The 7,365-nt window shown below is 44.4% G+C and overlaps 1 long non-coding RNA gene across 2 annotated transcripts; it reads left to right on the forward strand.

Annotated features, from left to right (window-relative positions):
* The first annotated feature begins 202 nt into the window (after window positions 1–202).
* LOC127334539 (uncharacterized) lies at window positions 203–4,240 on the forward strand. 2 transcript variants are annotated; one of them, XR_007872230.2, is made up of 5 exons: window positions 203–720; window positions 2,534–2,716; window positions 2,952–3,036; window positions 3,414–3,563; window positions 3,659–4,236. It is a non-coding gene; the product is annotated as an uncharacterized lncRNA (long non-coding RNA). The 2 variants fall into 2 exon arrangements; XR_007872229.2 differs by having other exon boundaries at window positions 2,952–3,563; window positions 3,659–4,240.
* The last annotated feature ends 3,125 nt before the right edge of the window (window positions 4,241–7,365 follow it).

The following is a 7,365-nucleotide window of genomic DNA, read 5'->3' on the forward strand; positions in this document are numbered from 1 at the left end:
CTATCCTGCACACATCAACCAGGCAAGTGGAGCCCCGCACCTGACATGCCTTCCCGCCAGCCTGGCAAGTGGAAATTTTTGGGAAAGGAGCGCGCAATACGAATCTTCTATCCCGCTACCGCACCCCGCTCTCCTCCCTATTATCCCGCCTCTTCTATAGCGAAGCTGTCAAACCCTAGCTTTCCTCCACCACCCAGATCTGCCGCCTCTCCCTCCACACAAGATCCGACGCAAGCCACCTACCCCCTTCCGCACCAGCCTCCCCACCGACGGTGACGGGAGGAGCTCTCGGAGGGGATTCAGGAGCCCGGTCGCCTGCTTGCCACCGCCCGTGACGGCCGAGCTCCCGGGGGAGATCATGACGCCTTGTCGCCCGACCCCCATCACCTCCCGCTCAGCCGACGACAACAACTTTCTCTCCCTCTTTCCCCAGACCCCCATCACCTCCTGCTCGACCTGCTCTAACGCGATGCATCTTTTGAAACAAGATTCTCGCGGTAGGAACGCGAGGACTCATCAACGACGGCGATTTCGAGCCACTGCGGAGCTCACCCCATTTGGTCGCCGCAGACTCCTTCAGCCTCGCCGACCACGGAGGTCGCCTTCCACCAGCGTGGGCTCAGCACCTTCGGCTGCGTCCTCTCCGGATTCCCCCACGGCAAGTGCAGCAACCACGCCGTGGTCAACAACAAGCCACTCCCCTTCTCCAGAATCGCGCAGGTCCGTCTACTCTGCCCGAACCCCTTTTGTTCATATTGCTGCTGGCTTTCCCTCGATCTGCACGTGTTCTTAGGTTTTCGTTGTATATGAATCAGATCTCGAGAGAAATTTTTAGTTTCGTGCTTAGGCTTGTTAGAATTGGAGGCTGTACTGTCATTGCGATGTTCCTGTTAGGAATTCTTGAGTGGCTACAGTACTGTCGTTGCACTGGTCCAAACATTTGTTGCTGGTTGAACATCATCCTTGGTTCCGTAAGTAGAACCATTCATTGCTAGTGTATTACTCCAGTGGTAATCCTCTCTGCTGTTTACCCTCCTAGATGGTCTGATACTGTAGGATTTGTTGTAATTTGAGGAATAATTTGCAGTATTGTAGGATTAGTACAATTTCTTACAGTAAGTCCTAGTCTGAGCCGGTGTTGGATTTGGTTGCCTGGCTGTATAAAAAAATGTAGTGTAGGTCATAGGACGATTAGTTGTAAGAATTGTAATAGCTTGGACTGAAATATGCTGTGCAACCTAGCTGCATGTTGTGATTGAATACACATGGTGCATCGAAAGTAGCCCGTAGATTAGTTGAATCTTTCTTGGAAATATTTGATGGTTGTGATACTACAAGTATAACTTAATCTCCCAAGGAGCCAGTATGAAGGGGTCAGTATTATTACCACAGTGATGTGCTTTATATTTGTTCTGCAACATAAGGCTAATTGACACGCTTTTGAACTTCACGAATACTATTCAAGTCGATCAAGACCAAGAGTGCAATTCGGCTTAAGATTGACTTGCTGTTTCCTGCTATTTGTTTTGTGATGGCTATCTTGGGTTTCTTGAATTTGACAGTGTCCTGGAAGTTTTTTTTTCCCAGTTTACCTTGATAGACTGCTTGGAGTGATAAGTGACGTGCACATTATATTACCAAAAGAACATGGCGCTTATAGACTATGACTTAGTTGGGTTTCCTGAATTTGACAGTGTCCAGGAAGCATTTTTTTAAGTTTACCTTGATAGAGTGAGCATGCTGCTCGGAGTGATAAGCGATGTGCACATTATATTACCAAAATAACCTGGCGCATGCTGCACTATTCCTGTAATCTGGGAGAATTTGACAAAAGATGCTTTGAAAACCAGGCTAAGCATGAGTGATCAAATGAAATAAAGCAGCTTGATAATAACCTATACCTAGAGCTAACATCATATAACAATTGAGACATTGTAGAATAGGCTAAGCTTCTTTTAATATCTCTTTGAGCAATAGCTAAAGTAGCTCCTAAGAAAAGTGTTATTGTAGTATCTTTTAAGGGAAAAATGAAAACAAAAGTAACCCCTATATTCTCATTCCCTCTCTATTTCATGGGTGGAAGAACAGAAAAGGACGATTCTTTACCATTCTGTATAAATGGACTATTCTATTTGTATAGATATGGTAAAGAGGCGTATCCAAGCCCTCTTTTATCCACTAGTTTCCCCTCTTTAGTTTAAGAGGATAAAGCAGCTTGGTAGCTCACAAAGCTCATAACCTCGGGGTTGCGGGTTCGATTCCCACTAGCGGCTCCATACTCCTTCTTTATGATATATGCATGATATATACATGATATATACATCTAAATACACTTTTTCCACACCAGATGAATGGATATAACACATTCATGTTCCTGAGCTGTTTAAGACCTTGTTACTGTCTCAACATGGAAACTCTAAAACTCATTTACTTCAATGAAATTTTATGAAATATTGAGACAAGGCTTGCTCTTTCGGCTGGTAATCAGAAGTGAAGTAATCATCAAATACTTCCCCGCTTTTCTCTCCTACAGATTGCTGCGATGTTCAAGATTGGAAATAGCAAGGAGCTTCCACCAATACCAGATCACCTCTCAGAGCAGGGGAAGGACTTCATCAGAATGTTTCTGCAACGTGATCCTTCTCAATGTCCCTCAACAATAGAGCTTCTGCAACACCCGTTCATACAAGCTTCAGAAGAAAAAATACCAAAGCAGGTTTGCTAATTCTGTTGCCGATTTAATTATTCATATTCAGTATTTTTCTTGCCTGTGGTTACTCTTGAAATGATTTCCGGCAGTCGCAATGTCGTCCATCTTATTTGAATATGCTACTATGAATTATCTGGGTAATGTGGAACATAGATAGTTATTAACCATGTTGAAACTTTCTGCTTGTGGTGACTCTTGGCTTATTTTCCTGCTGATTGAAACTTTCCTTCATGTTGACCAGGGAGGAGAATGCCCCAGTTGAGGTTGCCGCTCTGGCTCCAGCTCTAACTCCGGTTCTTGAAGAGCCCACGGACTCGATATAAAGGGTATGGCCTGATGCATGTATGCATGGTTGATATTTAGGTGTTCCTGGATTGCAAACAAGACCCATGCGTACACTTTGTTGCATCTGGATCTGTTATGTCTTTGTAATGCAGCATTGTTTGAGCATGCATCGTACCATGTAACTTATTTTACTTAGAATATGCTAGCAATAGATATGTACCAAAGACCATGTATTTAGTTCAGCTGTCAACTATCCTAATAGCAGCAACATGATTATTTTTGTGACTTGATCTCCAGTTCTGGATGGCAGAGCATGCCAGGTTCTTCGCTTGGCTTAGCCGCAAAACTGCCCTGTTTTGGGGTAGCTGTGATAGTTCTCGGTGTTTTACATTGATATCACAATGTTTCTTTTTCGCAGCCATGGTTTATAAACACGAGAAGATGCTGTTGCGCTTTGACAAACTGATGCGGTGGGAAACGAGTCTATAGTGAAAGAATGTTGCACTTCATTACCTAACCTGGAGGGAGAAGTGGCGCCCAAGGTCAAACATTATTTGGGATACTGCAGGTATTGTATGGTATACTAACCATATTCATATCATCATTTGTTGATTTGGTTTTTGAGGTATTTATTTGATTAGTCGCATGGCTTTGACAATACAGGTCTTTGCTTATTTGACGCTGAAGCTGGAGTTATGATGGGGGACGGTTCCTTCAAGCTCTTCGCATGGTCAACCAGTGCTGCTACGGGTAAAATTTATGGTTATCCAGATTCAGTTATAAAGAAACATCCATCAGCTGCTACATTTCTGAATTGTCTCACTCTATAACTGCTTATGTATCTTGGGCTGCAGCCAGCGTTGCACAGACATGGTCCTATGCAAGATCCTATACATTGTCTTGCAGACTTAATGATACACATGTAGTAAATATCCTCTTCATCAAGCTCTAAAAGTATGGCTTTTCCTCTTCTTTACATGAGCTCTAGGTTGAAGAAATTTGAAGCTCCGGAATTTGAAGTCTGGAGCTCCACAAAGCAGAGTAGCTGCTACTTATAATTTGGCATGTTATATTATACTCCCTCCGTCTATTAATAGATGTCCAGTGGTTCATATAAATTTGGATGTATCTATGTTTAAAAAATGTCTAGATACATTCGAATTTAGACAAACTTTTGACATCTAAAAATGGACAGAGGTAGTAGTAATCATATCTGGTTGTATGAACACTATGTAATGTCTGTAGTAAGAATACTTGTTACATTAGAAAAGTTTGTCATTCTTATACTGTGAGAAATAAGAACCTGATGAGTTGTACTAATATTGTGAGAAAGGCTGAAGCCCAAAAAAGAAAATGCAATTTAAAAATTGTAGCATAGAAAAGAAACCGAATGTAAAGAAGGCTGAAATACCAAATGAGAATGGACTGTAAAAAGGTAACGACCACAAATAGGAACGGGCTGTAAAAAGGCCAAGGCTGGAAATAGAAACAGACGTTCAAATGCTAAGGCCCAAGAAAGAAAAAAAGGTTGAAATGTCAGTTTTGGCCCATTAAGATGGCTGAATTGGACTGGGCTGATTTTGATTTAGGACCATTTGAAGCCCAAAAAAGAAAATGCAATTTAAAAATTGTAGCATAGAAAAGAAACCGAATGTAAAGAAGGCTGAAATACCAAATGAGAATGGACTGTAAAAAGGTAACGACCACAAATAGGAACGGGCTGTAAAAAGGCCAAGGCTGGAAATAGAAACAGACGTTCAAATGCTAAGGCCCAAGAAAGAAAAAAAGGTTGAAATGTCAGATTTGGCCCATTAAGATGGCTGAATTGGACTGGGCTGATTTTGATTTAGGATCATTTGGTTTGGTCACGTTCTTGCCACGTAGGATTCGCCACATCCGATATGACGTGTACATGGTGGATTGTGAGTGACCAAAATTTTGGTCAAGGAATTGATGACCATCAATTTTGGTCGTAGTCCTCTACGACCATTTGAAAAAAAAGGTCGTGGTGCGCCGTCAGTGACGCTCAACTGGTGACCAGCAGTTATTGGTCACAATGTGGTCACAAATGACGCACAATGACCTTCCAGTGACCAATATAGAGGGTCGTAAGTCACCATATTTCTTGTAGTGAAAAGACGGGGCCGTTGGCCTATGGGTTGGCCAGACCAGCCCACCAAAAAGGCTCTCGGCATAGTGAAGCCCTCGGTGTAGGCCCGGCTACGCCGACGCCTGCCCTCGGTGCCTCTCTGGCCGTTGGCGTAGGCCTGAGCACGTGGCCCACCCTAGCCAGGCCGTGACGGCCCTGTCACGGCGTCAGGGCTACGTTGAGGGCTGACATCGCATAGCCTCCCCTTGTTTTTTTTGCTCCCGCTAGGTGACGTCGCAGCTAGCCTATACGCCGACGGCCACCCTCAGCATAGCCTCACCTCTTTTTTCTTTTTCCCGTCCGATTTCCCATCAAACTTTCCTGCCCTTTCTCTCCCGCCAATTTTCCCGCCCATTCTCTCCCTCCAAGTTTTCTCACTGTTTATCTCCCGCCATTCTATCCCGCCAAGTTTTCCCGTTGTTTCAGCCCCTCGCCTCCCTACATATAGCCATGTCTTGGGCAGTTCTCCTCCAACACAACAATACCAGCAACACTTCTCTCCTCCAATACCAACACAGAATCCTCTGAGCTCCACTGCCGCGTTGAGATGGCTCCTCGTCGACGTAGCAACATAGGCTTCCTCTGTGTTTTCTTGCGGTCTGGGGGCCATTTCGCGGCAGAAATCACCGCCGGTGGAGTGGGTGTGTGGCTCGGCACCTTCTACAGAAGGAGGATGTTGCCCGCTGATGTCTACTCACACTTCTTTTCCTGTAGACAGTGTTGGGCCTCCAAGAGCAGAGGTTTGTAGAACAGCAGCAAGTTTCCCTTAAGTGAATCACCCAAGGTTTATCGAATTCAGGGAGGAAGAGGTCAAAGATATCCCTCTCAAGCAACCCTGCAATCACGATACAAGAAGTCTCTTGTGTCCCCAACACACCTAATACACTTGTCAGATGTATAGGTGCACTAGTTCGGCGAAGAGATAGTGAAATACAAGTAATATGGATGGATATGAGTGGTAATAACAATCTGAAATAAATATGGCAGCGAGTAAACATGCAACAGAACAGTAAATAAACGGAGATTCGATGCTTAGAAACAAGGCCTAGGGATCCTACTTTCACTAGTGGACACTCTCAACATTGATCACATAACTGAAACTACTCTACACTCTCTTGTTGGATAACAAACACCATTCATTGTGTAGGGCTACAAGAGCACCTCAATGCCGGAGTTAACAAGCTCCACAACATCCGAGGTTCATATTTAAGTAACCTTAGAGTGCATGATAGACCATTGCAATTATACCGAGTACTAACATAGCATACACACTGTCAACAATAGCTATGAAAGGGGGAATAGATCGCATCAATACTATCATAGTAATAGTTAACTTCATAATCTACAAGAGATCATAATCATAGCTTATACCAAGTACTACATGATGCACACACTGTCAACATTACATCATGGAGGAGGAATAGACTACTTTAATAACATCACTAGAGTAGCACATAGATGATATTCAACTAGATCACAAAGAGAGAGATGAACCACATAGCTACGGTAGAGCCCTCAGCCCCGGGGGAGAACTACTCCCTCCTCATCATGGAGACAGCGATGGCGGTGAAGATGGCGGTGGAGATGCCTTTCGGGGGCACTTCCCCGTCCCGGCAGGGTGCCGGAACAGAGACTTCTGTCCCCCGAATTGGAGTTTCGCGATGGCGGCGGCTCTGGAAGGTTTTCTGGAGTTTCGTCAATCGGTGTCGAAGATTTAGGTCACGAGGCATCTTATAGGCGAAGAGGCGGAGTCGGAGGGGCCACGGGGGTCCCACACACTAGGGGGCGCCCCCCCTTGGCCGCGCCGCCCTGTGGGGTGGGCCCCCTAGCTCCCCTCTGGCCCCTCTTTGGTGCTCTGGAAGCTTCCGGGAAAAATAAGATATTGGGCATTGATTTCGTCCGATTCCGAGAATATTTCCTTTGTAGGATTTCTGAAACCAAAAACAGCAGAAAACAGGAACTGACACTTCGGCATCTCGTCAATAGGTTAGTTCAGGAAAACGCATAAAATCATCATAAAGTGTGAACAAAACATGTAGGTATTGTCATAAAACAAGCATGGAACATCTGAAATTATAGATACGTTGGAGACGTATCAGCATCCCCAAGCTTAGTTCCTACTCGCCCTCGAGTAGGTAAACGATGAAAAGAATAATTTCTGTAGTGACATGCTACTTACATAATCTTGATCATACTATTGTAAAGCATATGAGATGAATGA

The sequence above is a fragment of the Lolium perenne genome, chromosome 6, assembly GCF_019359855.2.
Source record: "Lolium perenne isolate Kyuss_39 chromosome 6, Kyuss_2.0, whole genome shotgun sequence".
Taxonomy (NCBI): Eukaryota; Viridiplantae; Streptophyta; class Magnoliopsida; order Poales; family Poaceae; genus Lolium; species Lolium perenne.